The sequence below is a fragment of the Talpa occidentalis genome, unplaced genomic scaffold (genome assembly GCF_014898055.3).
Source record: "Talpa occidentalis isolate TD23 unplaced genomic scaffold, MPIMG_talOcc4v2.1 talOcc4.5, whole genome shotgun sequence".
In the NCBI taxonomy this organism is placed as follows: domain Eukaryota; kingdom Metazoa; phylum Chordata; class Mammalia; order Eulipotyphla; family Talpidae; genus Talpa; species Talpa occidentalis.
In genome coordinates this window covers 115662734-115681102 of record NW_023604861.1, presented here as the reverse complement: position 1 = coordinate 115681102, position 18369 = coordinate 115662734, and the positions used below count along the sequence as shown (strand labels likewise).

The following is an 18369-nucleotide window of genomic DNA, read 5'->3' as shown; positions in this document are numbered from 1 at the left end:
TGTTTTTTTGCACATGTGTTTAGAAATAAGCAAAACCCAAAACTAACAAAAAACTCCACAAATAAAAACCTACTTTTTTTTTTGGTCTGTTTAATTCTTAATGATTCTGTAGGGATCAGTCTAAGGAATGTTTATTAAAATGTTAAAATTAGTGGATTCCTCAAAATAAATCCTAAATGATAAATAAATCTGAAGCATAATAAATCAATCTGGCATCAGAAATCTGAAAATCAAATTTTGTGTAAACACCTTTCTAAGGAGGTTGAGCAAGCTTTCTTTATGTGGTATCATGGAGAGTTTAATGATCTTATGTCTATTGGCAAGGTTAGGAGACTGTCCATTCAATGAGGATACAGGTGCATAGAAATGTAGAACTATTTCACTTGTTTTCTTAGCAGTAACTAGCAAACACATGCACTATCTAATGAGGAGGAGGGATGTTGCCAACAGAAAAAATTCTGTAATACATAAACAATTCTCCCCATATAGAAATACATGTATTAGTCAGAGTTTTCCAAAGAAACAGAACAAATAGGATATATGAAAAATTGACTCACAATTATGGAGGCTGGCAAGTCTTCAGCTTTGCGGGATATGTCAACAAGTTGTAGACCCAGGAAAGCTGATGTTTCCAATCCAAAGGCAGGCAGGAAACCTAGGAAGAACTGATATTTCAATTTGAGTGTGAAGGCAGGAAAATGCTCTCAGTTTGAAAGCTTCCAAGGGGAAGGAATTTTCTGTTACTTGTGGGAGGACCAGATTTTCATTCTATTCAAACCTTCAACTGATTGGACGAAGCCCACCCACATTACAGAAAGCAATCTACTCTACTCTATCAATTCAAATGTTTGTCTTATCCAAAAATATTCTCACAAACACACCCAGAATAGCATATGACCAAATATATGGGCAACCAGCGACCCAATCAAATTGACACATAAAATTAACCTTCACGATATACACAGCCAGTGTCTCCGACCTCCTTTCTGTGACAGAAGTACATTTCTCACCTTCACCATTTTTCATTTTCCATTATACATTCAGAATTGTCATGCCTACTTACAGGGAAAATAGTTGTTCATGGCCTGGTAACTCATGTCATGCAACACAAAGACTTTAGTCTTACAAATGTGATCTGAACTAGTCTACAGTATTGAGATCACTCTCCCTGTCAGGAATTGTTATGTCCTATAGAACTGGGTCCTCTCATCCTCACAACCTAATCTCTTTTCTCTTTATTAATAAATATGCAGGATTTATAATCACAAGACAAACAAGTGATCATATACAGGTGAGAGGTAGAGTTCTAAACACTGGTACTTTTTTTCAGTAAAACAACTGACTTCATTTTCTGTCTCATCATGTCCTAAGTGAAAATCTCCCTCTACTTAGCATTTGCAAGTATGTGAGTATGTGTGAGAGAGAGAGAGAGAGAGAGAGAGAAAGAGAGAGAGAGAGTGTTCTAATCCATCATCACAGTCAGCACAGTCTCTAGAAAAGATTCTAACCTTGGAGTCAGGAGAGCTGTGACTAAGTTATGACTCTGCCAGTAGATCTACTTGAAAAATTAGGCATACCACATCACTAAAATGCTTTGTAAAAAGCAAATGTTTTTCCCGTATAATCCATCTGTCAAGTGAATTTTAATAAGAAGAAGTAATGAAAAGTTATTTAATTGTTTCACTTGAAGACAAAGATAAATCAGAATAATTTCCTTTATTGCAGCCAATGAGCCTAACATGATATTGCACTGCTCTTAAATAATTTATTCAAGGTAATGCTTTCTTGCATTGTGCTACAATTTAAAGGACTATTTTTCATTGATATTTGCCAGTTTAAATTCAAAAGTATTATATGGATTTAATTGGATCGTGTTACTTTATATTGTTATAGACATATTATAGCATTCTCCAGGGTCATTTTCATTCCTAAATAAAACATATTTTATTTAACTCATGGTTCTGCTCTGTAGGGTCACTGGAAATTTCCCCAAGAGATTCATATTTTCTTTATGCTTATCTCCAGCAATAATAGATTTTTCAATAGCATTTTGTACTTTCAAATTGCTTCACCTGTATGAATTCTCCAAAATGATAAGCCTTCAGAGTTGTGATTTATAGGAAACAAAATACATATGTGACTCAGGGCACAAGTACCAGTTGTATTCTGGACTCCTCAGTGCTGCCCACCATACGTATCTGTAGATAGACATGTGGTTCCCTCTCATAAGCATTCTAGTGGATGCTGTTGTGTTATTTTCTGTATCTTTCATCTAATAATCTAGTGAATGATTTGCCCTCACCTTATGTTACTTTAAGTTGAACATGCATTATCCTTTAAACTCTATTTCCCAGAACAAATCACTGAATAAAAGGTCAGCCTGGCTTGAGCTATGTGAGCTGCTAACCCACTTGCCACTTCATAGCTATCATGTAAAGGAAATTTAGTGACTTTTCAGAAACAAATTCATGGGGAAAATGTAACAAGGAGAGGTTTAAATATTTATCACAGAATGAAGATTCAAAGCGATTCAGACCAGCTGCATATTTTAGTTGAAATTGAGAAGAAAGACTTGATTGCTCAGAAACTAAACTGAAAACCTGGGTGATAGGCTGTTAAAGTGAATTAAGAAACTAAGATTTTTTTGATTTGTGCAATAATAAGGGTAATATGTCCAGTTAGGGTTTCTTTCTATAGACACCTTCTTTAAAAACAAACGGGCCTTTTTAAAAACACATGCTTTACTGTATTATATTAATGACCAAAGCCAGAGATGTTGTCTTCTTCTTCCTTGAGCCTAGATCATAGCCTTAGGATTTTGCTTTGCTTAGTGGCACTGTCCAGTGCTTAGGCATCCTTTGGTATCTATTACTCAGACAGTATAAAAGCATAAGGCAGGTGGTGAAGAAAGGGCAATGTACTCTTTCCTCTAGGTAGAACCCAGCAACATCCCTTTAATGAGTCATCATAACACCCTTTGAAGGTAGAAAGTCTGACAAAGGTGCTTTGGGTTGTGTTTGCTATTCCTGGTCCCCAACTTGTTTCTGCAATGGATGTTTCCTCCATATTTCTGCTGGTACTGGCCAGCTAGGACAGAGATCGGGTTTTTCTAAGCCTGTATACATGATCAGATTTCCACACTCAGCCAACATGCATTACAGATTATATTCAGAAAAGGTTTTTTCCAGAAAAGCAAAATTTTCTTTTCTCTATGATCTCAGAATGGTCAACTTTAATATAAACATTCATTCTAACAGTCTATCATGAAGGTTATGCCCTGTGAACACAATGTAGCATATTAAACTACTTCTGCCAACTGTCTTAATGCAGTTACCTTGCAGCATATGCTGCTTATCAAGGAAAAAATAAACCACTGTTTGAGAAGAATTCTATACATAGTAAAGATTGCTGATTTTTAACTCAGTATGTACACTTTATTGTTCTTCCTGATTGCAACACATTCCACATTTAGGATTTATTTCATGTAATATTAATGTTTCTTGATGTAATTCTGTTATTAGGAAATTTTCACTTACAACTAAAAGACTCAACTCCACTATTTAATGACAAATTAATTTTTTATATTAGCTTAAAAGCTCAAGTATCAAAGCAATAATTTGGTCAGAACCCTAATTTAGGTCACTTATTCCTCCTTTTCAATGTCCCTGGAATGGCACTTACACAACAGCAGATATCCGGGTCAGCTACCAATGTTCACTTTATGAGTGGAGATCAAAAAAGTGATTTGTACCTGCACACTATGTCATGTGAGGATGAGAAGAGTACTGAAGAGATGGTGAATCTACAGACTGAGTCAATGGCATAAAAACAATATGGGACAGCTATAGGATGACATTACAATGTAATTTAAAATATTAGTCTGTGTTCACAAAATGCATACTGGAAAAAAACAGTTTTAGCCTTAGTTTTAATTTAGGCTGGGTAGCCTGAACTTGGAATGCTATTTTTAGGTATAAGTTTTAGAATTTGAAAATGATGCAACAGGGGCTGTGAAAAATACAAGTGGATTTTGAATTTAGAAAATATTCCAAACATATAGAAAATATTAATTTGTTAAAAATGTACACAAGTTTAAAAAAAACCACTCAGAAAAAACACCACCTAGCCTAAATAAGTTTTAGCATGTTATAGCATGTTCTTCAGATAAATATAAATAACATTAAAAAAATCCAGATACACATGATGTACTATTCAAATAGTTCTCCTGACACTAATCACTTGCCTCTGTTCTAAAATCATCTTAACCAGATTTTGGTGTGTATTCTTCTCTTGATGATTAGTTTTGTCAAAAGCTTAAATGTCTATTTTAAGATTTAAATACATGATGGATATTTAGATTGTTTGCTAGTATAGAAAACTATAAATTTAGATTGTTTGCTAGTATGGAAAACTATAGTATTACAAACAATTCATTTTACTGTAAAAATCTCAAAGTTGGTGGGCCAATTTAGAATCATACCAGTACTGAAGGAGACTTACTGTTTACTCACTTGTATTAATGTTTATTGTGAATCTACTAAATGTCATTTTAATTAATTGCATTTATAGTGCTTTTTACTATTGAAGCAGAATATGTCATCTTGGCCATTTGACTATCCTGCCTGTGAATTCAAACCCTTGCCAGTTTTTCATATTGGTTGCTTTAATATTATTCTTTCAGATTTATATAAATTATTTGTTCACTGGCTGCAAATCTTTCACTTTTCATGTGTTAAAATAATTTCATCCAAATTGTGGCTGCTCCTTTTTACTTCTTCATGAAATCTTTTCCTGTGCAATTTTTTTTTGCTTTCCGGAATTCCAATGTACTAATCTTTTCCTTGATGGTGTGTCTCTTTCTCCTCTTGGATACAGTTCATGTGGCAGAGTATGGGTTTTTTTAATTTACATGTTATTTTCGATGCTTTTGCATTTCTCCCCAATCTTATAACACAGTGATAATTACATCCAAGATGCATTTCCTTTTCTTCTTGTCACTTTGCCTAATGGCCCACTCACAACTGGTCTTCCTGAGAGTGACTAACATTTAGCAACATTAAAACCTCCTGATGTCTCCTGACAGAAAATGGAGGCTAACCAATTACCTAATGAATATTAATAGCTTCCCAGATATATTCTTGGTTAACAGAAAAAGAGATTAAAGTTGGTGATTTTAGTCTGAGTAAAGTTTGAGGTAGTGAATAATTCAGGGTTGGCACTTCATATTTTGATAACACATTGGGTTGAAACAGTGATCCCCAATTTCTATTGGCAGGAGCCTCCGCCTCCTGACACAGCAAGAATACTTGAACAGGAAGGAATGATTTATAAAATGGATGATGGTCTTGGAAAGATAAAGCCTTGGAGGCAGTGGGGCATGACAGTTACCTTAGAGTAACTGAAGTGCTGTCATGTGAAAGAGGGTTAAGACTTTGTGTATCAGGCCTCCCTGGCTGGCCTAAGGGTTAAGTTTCAGCGCTATCACTGCTGAGGCCTGAGTTCCATCCACAGCCAGGCAACTAACCCAAAGTTGCCACAGCAGACCTCTCCTGCCTTGCCCGCTGCTCCCCTTAGCAGTGTATTTCAGTAGATCCACCTGCTCTGCTCCCCACTCTCTCTCTGGTGAATCCTTTTCACCCCATATACCCCTGGCCTACACTCCACTTCTTGAATGCATAAATAAATAAAAAAAATCTTTTTAAAAAAAGACTGTGTATCCTTAGAGATTTAGACAGAGAGATCAATGGGTAATGAATTGGTAGAAATGCTATCAAGGTAGCTTCTAATATGGTGTAAGAAAAAGTATTAAAAAGTATTAATTGTGAAGGAATATAGGTGATCTCAAATATATCACATGAAATATTGAAGACTTTTTTCTTTTAGAGGATTAAAATCTTTGCTTGGAAGCCTGTGTTATCTTTTTCTACTTGACAGAAAAATAGAGTTACAATGCTCAACAATTAAATGGACTTATTGGTAAATAAAGAACTCCCCATCTTACAAGTACGAAAAATGAACGACTGAGTGGTGCAAGAGACTGTTCCTCTAGCTTACAGAATATTTTGATAAATATAATTGTTTCTTTCAAACTTTACTTATGCAACTCTCACTGAATAAGTAAAGGAGACAATTATTCAAGAATGGATAGCATAAAATGTAGAGAAATGTATATGCATTATTACAAGCTATACTTTTTTCTTAATGAAATTTGTTTTATATTTATTTTTCTTAATTTTTTACATCATTGCTCATTTTTGAACAATATTTGCTTCCCCCTACCCCCTCAGGTGTAGTCCCCATAGAGTTTCCTTCCCCATGCACCCGTGCACCATCACCTCAGTCCCCTGAGCTCCTCCCTCCCTCCCTAAAACAATAATTCCTGTATTAGCTTGGGCTCAGATTATATTTGCAAATCTATCCTTAAGAAATGAGTAGGACAGGCGTGAACCACAGACATATTTTTTTTTACCATATTGGATTATAAATCCTAGCATTGCTTTCAACAGCACTGTAAATTTACATAGCTTGTGTTAGTAGTAGTGTTAAACTAGTTAAATTGACATAATGCTTTCTGGCACTGTAAAGACTTTAGTTCAGAGTAGCTATACTATTTATTCCTCAAACAACTAAATTTTTCATATTCTACTTTTGTAGTAGTGAATTTAGGCGTAACCCTAATGCATAATTATAAAAAAAAAACCCACACAAATTTAATATAGTGTTGCCTCAGAAGTGTCTTTGGTCCATCTGCCTGTTCTCCTTGCTTGGTCTCTGGTGAATTCTCTCATCCTCCTGTGCCTCTGACCTGTACCCCAGTTCTTATATAAATAAACAAATCTTTAAAAAAGTTAAACTAAATTAAAATAAATGTAAGTATAAATGGGCACATACGGCCAGTGGCTACTATACTGGTCAGTATAAAAGTAACTTGAATTTTTCCAGTGGTCCTTTCAGATATACTACCCTAATCTTACAAGTACCATAGCGAAGAGTTACCCAGAATCTCAGCATTTTTATTTTGAGCTTCTTAAACCTTCAGCTCAATTAAAATTTAAAGGCAGAAAAGGCAACTGAAATTTGCAAATTTCCATCATCTTTTATATTTCAGCAACAAATTCTTGTAGATGGTATCATGTGAATTTGAATGTATACATAATACATTGAAATATGTTGCCATCTCTATTTTTAATTTTACTGTTTAAATATTCCCAATTCCATTTAATTAGAACATAAATGTGAGGTGGGCAGGGCAAAAATTTCACCTTTATAGCCAATGACAAAATAAATTGAGGTTTTCGTTCTTGAGATCAAGTATCTAATACTAGAAACAGGACTTTCTACATTCATTGATTAAATCAGAAAATATTGAGACTTTTCAATGCGATATATACTGAGACCTAAATATACATTTAATGACATTTACTATCTAGATTACTAAATATACTCAATTTTGTCCAATTACCACTTGGAAATTTACTAGCAATTTTCAGTATGGTCTCAGAAAATTTCTTCAAATTAATTTTATTATTCAGAATGGGAAAAGCATTCTGAAGAAAATGGAACAAGTATTACCTTTTAATGAGAGAATTAGAATTGTTTGAACATTTCTGTCATTCTACTTGATGCAGAAAGAAAAAAAGATAAATGACAGAGAACTCCTGTGGAGTGCTTAAGAATCTTTAGGGCAAGGGTTTGATGTTTTCATTATTTTCCCTGAATATCTGAAAAACAGAGGGAGCTTAATAATTATGTTAAATAAGTGAACAGTCTTTTATTTCTAAGAGGCTATATAGTCCATTGAGGAAGACATATTTTTTTTATTTTTATTTTTTTAATATTTTTTTATTTATTTATACAAGCACTGTGTACAGTCAGAAGCACAGGAGGGTGAGAGAATTCACCAGAGCCAGAGCCGGGAACAGAACAGGCAGACTGATGAAATACACTGCTGAGGGGAGCAGCGGGCACGGCAGGAGAGGTCTGCGCGCCATGTGGGACCCTTGCCAGCAGCCAGGGATAGAACCAGCGCTGCAGAGACTGCAGGTAGCTTTGCAGCCCAGCGCTCAACCACTGTGCCACCTGAGGAAGACATATTTTAACCATAGTAATGTCCAGTAAGAAAACACAAGTAGGGCCTCCCCGGTGGTGTAGCGGTTGAGCGCTGGGTTGTGAAGCTGCCTGCAGCCTCTGCAGCGCCGGTTCGATCCCCGGCTGCTCCCCGGCCACCAGAGGAGGGTCCCACATGGCGTGCAGACCTCTCCTGCCGCCCGCTGCTCCCCTCAGCAGTGTGCTTTGGTCCTTCTGCCTGCTCTGCTGCCCACTCTGGCTCTGGTGAATTCTCTCACCCTCCCGTGCTTCTGACTGTATAATAAATAAATCAATCTTGTATAATAAATAAATAAATCTTTAAAAAAAAAGAAAACACAAGTATATCTAAAAGGAACTATACATTACATTATCCATTGAAACTTGGTGTATTTCTTATACAAAGAATCTCAGTAGAATGTAAAATTTCCTCAACCACCATAATTTTTAACTATGCTATTTCACTTCTTAACTCTTTTTCACTCATACTAGTATTCTAAGGGCCTTATGTCACCCCAGTGTCCTATTTGGCAGCTCTTAACAATCTGTCTCTCTAATATGCCAGAGCAGAAGTTCTTAACCCAAATTATTTAGCGCTTTGACCTTATTAAGTAGTTAAAAGGAAACCTACTTGCTGTAATTAGCAATCCTTAAAATAGCAATGTATTCATTCTCTCAGGGATATTTACATTAGGTTTTCTTGTTTATCAAGAATTTTGCTAGTCAAAAAAGATGCATTGCAAACATTTTACATTTGTGAAGGGAAATGTGTGAGGGTTTTCCAAGCACCCCAAGATCTCACAAGCAGACAATTCTTCTGCTTTGACTGAGGCCAGGTATGAGGTGGTAATGGGGAAAATTGTTTTCTTAGAAATCTACTTCATGATATAAAGTTAGTATTTTTTGTACTTGAATTTCTCATTGTGAAATGAGAATCATATCTAAAGTTAACTTTCCAGGGCATGGTGCAGATTAATTAGATAACTTCGTTCAGTGGCTTATCATTAGGAAAGGTCTGTATGGGAAATCCTCGCTGTTCTTCAACGCATCAACAGATAATCTTTCTCCGCTTAGCCCTTGTAGGTTTGTCTCTGATGGGTCTGATCAAGGACTTAATCAAACAATGGTTGCTAAGTTCTTCTTATTAAATTGGCCAAGTCTTTAATTGAGAATTTATCTTTGCCTACTGATAGGCAAATTATAATTTCTGAATTTATAAATATCCCAGAGCATATTTCCAGAAAAAACAGAAGTTTTCCTCAATATCTCTGAGTGTGTGGACATTATCTTTAACTCACTCCAAGTATTCTCTAAGTTTAACCCTGAACTAATCTCCTAACATTTTTTTAAATTTTTAAAAATTTTTTTAAACTTTTTTTAAAAAGATTTATTTATTTATTTATACAAGCACTGGGTACAGTCAGAAGCACGGGAGGGTGAGAGAATTCACCAGAGCCAGAGCGGGGAGCAGAGCAGGCAGAATGACGAAGTACACTGCTGAGGGGAGCAGCGGGCGGCAGGAGAGGTCTGTGTGCCATGTGGGACCCTCCTCCGGTGGCCGGGGAGCAGCCGGGGATCGAACCGGCACCGCAGAGGCTGCGGGCAGCTTCGCAACCCAGCGCTCAACCGCTGCGCCACCGGGGAGGCCCTTTTTTCATTTTTTTAGCTTTTTCAATCCCTTTGGAAAGTCCTCTTTTAATACACAGCTCAAAAAACTATGTCTCTCTCAGTATCTACCTCAACATACCTTCTTTTATGAAATACAGTTATTTATTAACATGAGATCTTATTTTTAATTTTTCCTACCCTGTGATCATGAATTAATATATGAATTGCTGCTTGCCTCTTTCACGTACGTATCCTACACAGTGGCATAATTACTGTTTTAATGAATTTAAATAACATTATATGTGACAGAGATAAGTTCCTCTTCTGTACCTGACCCTCCATCTTCCTTCTTTTCTTACATCCTTCTCTTTTCTCTCTTCTCCCTTCTTTCATTCCCTCACTTGCACAACTGGATCTCATGTAGGAACTAGTTTCTCTACTACTTCTTGATTCTGCCATGTGGTCAAGATTCCCATCACCATACTGTTTAGACCATTTGAAAAAAATACAACAACACTTTTAAAAAGCTCAATAACATAAGACTAGGTTCTCACTGCATTTTAGCCAGCAGAAGCAGTCCCTTTCTGCTGGAGAATAAGCAGTTGCATAACAGGAATGCTGTGGTCACTTAACCTACTTTGCTGCCACCTAGAGAAACTGCTGGGGGTCAGTGATGGCCACTGCTTACAATTTGGCACACACAGAAGGAAATGCAGGAATGTTTGAGACTCATAACAGACTCATTCCCATAGGAAAGTGCAATAAGTACAATATTTACTAAGAGTATATAAGTTGTAACTATGAGACATATTTCAACTCAGGATTATTTCATACCATATTTCCACAGAGATTCATGGGTATCTATCCTAGATCTACTGTAACAAAATCTATGAGATAATTTTCATTATGGCTTAGAAATCTTTTCTTTATCTTTTCATTATGGCATAGTAATCTTTTCTTTGGGAGTTATCTCTCATTGAATAAATGTTAGTGAAGACCGGGGGCAAGATGTTACACAATTCTAATTCACATTCTCTAGAAATTAGAAGCAGATAAATTACTTAGGTGTTGTAAATCATATCTCTGTCTGAATCACTGAAACTAGAAATTAAAGAATAGTTTACCAATTATTTAGAGCTCAGGAGAGCTAAATAGGTACTTCTCCAGAGGACACATACAGATGGCCATCAGGCATGTGAAAAAACTTTCATCATCACTTATCAGTGAAATGCAAATAAAAAAAATGAGATACCACTTCACTCCTCTGAGAATGGCCTATATTGAAAGGGCCAGAAACAACAAGTACCGGTGAGGGTGGAGAAAAATGAATCCTCATACACTATTGTTTTGAATGTACACTGGCCCAGCCCCTATGGAAAGCAAGAAGGTGGTTTGCCAAAAGATTACAAATGAATCTGCCATAAGACCCAGGAATTCCACTTTTAGGCATCTATTTGAAGAATACAAAAACACAAATTTGAATGGAAACCTACACTTCCATGTTTATGACAGCACTATTTACAACAGCCAAGATACAAAAACAACCTAAGTGCCCCCAAACAGACAAATGAATCAAAAACGTGGCATATATAAAAATGGGATACTACTCAGTGATCAAAAAAGAAAAAAAAAAATAAACTTGTGCCATTTGCAGCAATATGGAGGCAATTCTAAATGAAATAAGCCAGAAGAAGAAAGATAAAATACTGGATGGTATCACCTTTATGTGTAATATTGTGGGATCCCCTGCCCTCCTTCAATACAGAGAAACCAAACAAAGGGCTACATAAAGCTTAACTTTAAAACCAGCCATTGAAAGCTTACCATAGACCTGAGGCATCCAGAGGGGGCGAAGAGGAGGGATAAGAAGAGGGTAAGGAGAGAACACAATGGACTATGGAGGAGGGTTATGGAGCTTTGGTGTTGGTGGGCTATGGTGATTACAGCTGAAAGGAGAGAACCTATACTAACAAGGATGTAAACCAAAGGCACTTCAAAATAAATTTTTTTAAGGTTATTCACTGTAGTATTGGTGGCATTTCAAATCCAGTTAATAGTGACAGAATTAAAAATCCAGGAGTGATGGCAGGTATTCAGATGAGAAAACATAACAAAACGGGTCCATGGTACACTCAAACGTGTACCCAATTCCCTAGCTTCCCTTTTGATTCCTGAGTCTGATTCCCTAATTGGCATATAAATTCTAAAAGCCAGTAGATATTCCTTCAATACATAATATTTCTGCTTAAGCCATAATTGGGTTTTGTTCTTTACAACCAAGACCAATACTGAACCACTAGGTGATTTTTATAACAGATTAGATTTGGATATATACTATAGAGCTCATGCCAATATTCTCTTCTGAAACAAGAAAACAAAAAGATAAAGTTATGAAGTCTACGAAACTTCTTGTGTTGAATTTATTAACAAAGCTTTCCAAAGATGAAGATGTTCATCATATTCTTCGGCTAATTTTATTGAAAAGAATGAAATAGCTACTATTCTAGACAATTAAGGGCATGGGATTTTTATGTGCTCAGTATGGAAACCATGTGAGAAAATGGTCTAAGGCAACTTTATATCGTTAAACTGATATTTAACAAGTAACTAGAAATGATTAACCTGTGAAGACAGGAAAATTCCTTCCCTGTGTATCCACAAGAGTCCAAAATATGACTAGGATTACCCTAGTGATAGTGAAGAGCTGGTGTCCCCCAAAACAAGTCATCTTTAAAAGGAGAAAGCTATTTAACATTAACCTTTCTGTGCCTCAATTTCCTTATTTGTGAACTGGAATTAACATTAATTCTTACTTCCCAAATGAGTTAATATATAAAATAGCTGGAGCAGTGCCTGGCACATATGAGTGCCAGTGCAGACCCCTGGCACCCTGATATTACACAATGCATACCATATGTAACTGTGTAGAGCAGCCTTGGGAAAAGCTATTATTCAAAATTTTACAGATCTGAAAATTGAAATTAAGCAGCTTAAATAATTTGTTCATAGTCACATAGATAATAAGGAGGGAATTCATTTCCAACTCATAATCATTATGGTCTATTATCTACCTTTGGTGTTGGTGATTCCATAGGCAAGGTCATCACAATATTTACTTGCTACCTTTTATCTGTTGGCATTAAAGAATATTCTGCTGACCAGACTCATGTTAAATGTCAGCCTGTCCCCTCCACAAAGAAAGGATAGGGTTGCTTGCTTTGCCACTAATGCAGAGCAAACCAAATTTACAGGGGAGCTGAGGAAAATTTTCAGAGCATTGGTAAGTTACTACATTGCAGGTATATTTATTATAACAAATGCCAACCGTATGGGGAATATTTAATAGTTACACATTCTACAGTCTAGATGCGGCTGAGAAACATTTTACTAGGTAGCTGATTTAGGTATCACTTTTGAATTCAAAGGAGAGAAGAATTTTTTTTTTATCAGATTTAAGTTAGCTCATCCATGTTTACACGAAGCTACTCAAAAACTGCCTTTGTCCTTCATGTATACTCTATGATCCTGTTTTGAATTCTTTGAAATGGATATTCTTTTCCTTTGAATTCTTTGAAACGATATTCCTTTGGGAAATTCCTTTCCCAAATCTCCAGTGGTTTAGTACTCAACATTTCAAGGCCTTTTGTGTCTTATGTTTTCCCCAAACTCTAGCCTTCTATGCGTTTCTCCTTTTCCTATTACCTAAAGTAGAACCTCAAACTCATTCCTTTAATTTTCCTATTATGTAGTTAATTTTAAAATATAAGCCACTATCATTTTAACCACATACTCTCAATATTCAATTACCTCATAAATTGTGCATGCTAGTGTAGGATTTTTCCACTATAAATGACTTCTATGTATCCCAATATTCCATGTACCCTTTGCTCATATATCCCCATAGAAATATTTAAAGACTCTTTTACTACTTTTAAGGTTCCTTTCTTAAGTTTCCTATGTATTGGCTTATAACAGGAGTCAAATCAGTGAGTGGGTTTCTAATTACATCTCTTCTGGTCATACCCCAGCCCTGAAGAAATTCTAATGAATGGTGAGCTGTTCTCAATCAGGCATCAGAAATAAGAAAATAGGCAGAACAAATTTCTTGGCTTACCCAATTACTGTACGATTCTGGAGACCAGGCCACACTGATGAATTCGCAACATCACTATGGAGATTCATAAAGGAAAATGGGTTTTAAAAAATGCAATGTCTTGTGTAAGGGAATGAAACTTTCATAGAGCGATACTTGTAAATTAGCAATGGAACCCGGGAGGGTGCCTTGAGACCTTTTATTCCTCCTTCATTGGGACTGGCTAAAATTAGCCCCTGGCAAGTCAGACTTAATTACAAGTGCACCTTTAGCATATTGATATTGTATTTCTCTAGGTGACTGGTGATTCCTGAGAGATAATATATTAAAGAGAAGGGCTGAGCTTTCATTGATGCCTCTCCCAAGAGACCATCTTTATAGTGTCCTATAACCTCTCCCACTCTTTGCCTCCAGACTCAGGCTTGGAGGTTACCAGTCCTGAGAAAGCCACTACTCCCGATATGGCTTCCTTATATCACTCCATTTTTTTATAATTAGGCCTCTACCAAACCTTCTTCAAATCACCCAATTCATGTGTGCTATTCCTGCTGAAATCTTAACTAATAAGACTGGTTTCAGAATAAGACAAACTTAAAATTCTGGCTCCAGGATTTACTAGGAGGTAACCTTGAGCAAATTACTTAGCTACTTTGAATCTCAAATGCATCATCTAAAATTGGAAATTGAATAAATGCTTCCAGTTTTGGTTGGAAAGACAAAACTTGAATTCTGAAATAAGAATGTAGATAAGGGCCTCCCTGGTGGCGCCGGTGGTTGAGCGCTGCACTGTGAAGCTGTCTGCAGCCTCTGCATCACAGGTTTGATCCCAGCTGGCCGGCGAGAATCCCATATGGCTAAGCAGACCTCTCCTGTGTCACCTGCTGCTCCCTTCAGCATTATATTTCTTCAGTCTGCCTGTGCTGTTCCCTGCTCTGTCTCTGGTGAATCCACTAACCCTCCTGCACATCTGGCCTGTACGCCGGTTCTTGTATAAAAATAAATAAATCTTTAAAAAAAAAGAATGTAAATTTCAACCCCCATAGCTTTGATTATCTGGGATAAAATTGACAGTCTTTTAAAATTGATAAAGGTTCTATATAAGAAGTAAATGATTTTTATTCTATAACTGTTTTTGGTTCAGAAGTTAATTTATTAAGTAGAGGTCAGCCAGCTGAAACCTTGTAGAAGGAAAGATCTAGATTGGTGATTTTGTAAAGGTCTCCTTGCTAATATTCCTTGAAGTTTTTTAAATACACATGTAAAGAATAATCGTTAGTTACCATCTAACTATTAAAGGGACAAACAGGCTTTCAAATTAGTTGCTTTATAGGTACTATCCTATTCTTTAAGCCCTACTATCAGCCTGAAGAGCAACTGGAATCGGATAGAACACACACATTTGATCCAGATAGGTACTTTAAAATGGTTCTTTGAAAAAAAGAAGAGAGTCACTATGAAATCTCTTTTTAAGTCTAAGCATTGTGGACATATATGTGTTTGAGGACAGGAACAAGTAGAATCAGACAATGTTAACTGAAAGAGATGAAGAAGTATTTTGTAAAATATTTTTTTCCAACAGAGATGCCCTACTGGGCAAGTTTATATTATTCCAGAGGTTCCCAAACCTGGATGCATCTGAAACACCTGAAAAGATGCTTTACAGAATACCCATTTCTGGCTGCACCCAGGAAATCATAATTGTTAGGCAGAGCACTGAAATGTCTATTTTTAAAGTTTCCCAAATGATTCAGATAAAGCTGGTTCAGCAGGCAGCACATATGAACCATTACAGCTAACACATCCCTTGGGGCAGATGTCCTTCCAGAGGCCTCTAGCCATCTGTTGTCAAAGGAAGGGCGTAACCCACATTGAATGTAAATCTTTGGCTGGGCCTTCTCTTTACAAAACTCATAGTCTCCCTGGATTAGGAAAGAGTTGTCTGAAGTAGTCCTCTATAATTCTCTGCTCTCAGAGGTTATTAAAATTGACAGCAACTCATCCTTTAATCTTTTGGTTTCACAGATGAAGGAATTGAGGTACAGGTATCTATAAATGGGTTAAGAGTCAATACCAAGTCAGTGACAAATTGGGAGCTGACCTCCAAATCTGCCTCAGCAAAATGTACATATTGTTATGCTAGATTTGAGTAGAGATGGAGGAAAAAATAGCACAACATATAAATAACATGACAATATAACATTATGTGGAAAATAGACACAACTTCAGCTACTCTGTTACAGGACAGGGAGAGGGCATTCCCAAACCCCCAAACCTGTGCGCTATAAATAGGTTTTATTATCTTTTGCATTAAAACAAAATATATTGGCCTTTTAATGGAAATGAACTTTAATACATTTAGTGTGCAATATAGAAAAGACAAGAATATAGTTTTTAAATTAAGCACCCAAAGTTAGCCATCCCCTCCTGGGTAAATGTTTGCTTAAACAGGATTGGCCCAAAGCAAGGCCCGAAAGCTTGCCACAAGCCTAAAGCACTTTCCACAGGAATTCATAAAAAAGGGTCAGAAACAGCCAGACAAGTCCAGAAGGAAAAAAGCAAAATTAAAAATAAGATAAAACCTTATCTTTGGTAATCTTCCCATGGTTTTTTTTTTTTTTTTTTTTTTTTTTTTTTTTGCCTACATTTGTTTCAACCAGTCCAGGACTAAGAAGTAAGCACAATTTCTTTACATGTCTCTCTGCAATTTAGGTTACCTTTTGTCTCTTTAACCTGCTTCCTTCCTTCTCCAGTCTCCTCTCCAGCTTCTTCTCTTCCCTGCTCAGCCCCACCCTCCTTTGGGTGGGTCAGGGAACCTGGAACCTCTCCTTTTCCTGGGTACCACCCTGTTACAATTCTACTTGGCTTTCTTTTCCCATCCACAGACTCACGGAATGACAGTTTCTAGAGTTCTGTTCTGGGAAATCCCTTCTTTCTTAAGTTTGATTCTTGTATTCCCTTTATGTTAATGAAAGTCCTTCATACAAACAGATGCTATTGCACATATAGGTACCCTTTACAAGTGTAATATCTGGAATTTGTGCTGCCAGTCTACCTGCAATCTCTTTTAATTAATCACTAAGTTCGTAAAAATAAACTGGTCTTCCAGCGCAGACTGCAATGTATTTAAAAGCATCACTGTGACACAGCTTAAAGAGACTACTACTTACAAGTCAATGAAACACTGACTGCATTATCTTTCATTTGATTTTAACTTGTAAAAGGAATGTATTACCACTGGTGTTGTCTCTTGGTCAATAACCAATAGTTATTTTGACCCTAGGTGTGTGATCAAGTCCCCAGCTCCAGATTACTCTCAATTTCCTTCTTTTAAAAGGCTGTGGAGAGCCATGGCTCCCTCTATCCCAAGCAGTGGACTCTGGGAGGTGAATAGGCCTGCACTTTTGTTTCTTAAAATGACTTATTTTCTAATATTTATGCATATATAAATTATAAGCATATTCATAGCCTTAGATCATGGGAACAAAGATATATAAAAATGTCAACATTTTATAGGACACTCAACTGCTAAAATTTCCCTAATAACCTAAAAATCAGAGGCATTAAGAAAAAGCTAAGTTTCCTAACAACAAGGAATCTAGACTTAATGACATAAGAGACTGCTGAGGAAAATGCTGTCTAAATTGGAATGAGTTTGCCTTTCGTCTCCACATGTGCTCCACAAATCAGACAATGAGAAGAGTTTCTGTTTCTCTTATTCTATTCCCAGTCATCATGACAACAATAGCAGCTTACTGATCAGTTGCTCCATAAATATCTGTTGCTGATGGAATCTTGTCAGCATATCTGTGACTGAGAAGTCACAAATTAAGGCCTTTGTGAATTATGAGGCTAGAGACAGTTTTCCCTTCTACTCTGGAGGAACAAATCTGTTTTCAGTTGGTAAGAACCAAGAATGGGAATGAGTAAATGGATTGTACTTTCCTTTTATTTAATTAATTAATTAATTAATTAATTTTTTAAAAGATTTTTTTTAAGATTTTTTTTTTAAGATTTTTTTAAAAATTTATTTATACAAGCACTGGGTACAGTCAGAAGCGTGGGACGGTGAGAGAATTCACCAGAGCCAGAGTGGGGAGCAGAGCAGGCAGAAGGACTGAAGTACACTGTTGAGGGGAGCAGCGGGCGGTAGGAGAGGTCTGTGCGCCATGTGGGACCCTCCTCCGGTGGCCAGGGAGCAGCCGGGGATCGAACTGGCGCTGCAGAGGTTGCAGCTTCGCAACCCAGCGCTCAACTGCTGCGCAACCTGGGGAGGCCCTGGATTGTACTTTTCAAAGCTCAGTTGTGAGTTGTGAAAACTCAGTCATGAAGAGCAAGGGCAATGCCTATTTTGTTTCTGTCTAGTGTGCATTTGTTGCTTTTTGTTTTTTTCCCCACATTATATTACATGGTATTTGTCATTTTATTGAATTGGTTTTGACTGCTAATTATGGAGACTATTCAGTTGTTTAAAATTGCATCTTAAAATACACCTGCCACATTTCTATTGCTGCACTCTTCATTTCTCTACTCAATTATTAATCATGCTGTGGATGAGAGTTACAGTGGGAATAGATACTGCACTA

General features: G+C 36.6%; 1 protein-coding gene across 2 annotated transcripts in view; it reads right to left on the bottom strand.

The window, feature by feature from the left end:
- SLC8A1 (solute carrier family 8 member A1) overlaps nt 1-18369 on the bottom strand; it is a 664135-nt gene that overhangs the window by 558822 nt on the left and 86944 nt on the right. For both annotated transcript variants that reach the window (XM_054701171.1, XM_054701172.1), the window contains exons 7-8: nt 13808-13861; nt 558-665 (exon numbers count right to left, since the gene is read on the bottom strand). The gene's annotated coding sequence lies outside the window, so the exon portion shown is untranslated. The remainder of the gene's footprint in view (nt 1-557; nt 666-13807; nt 13862-18369) is intronic.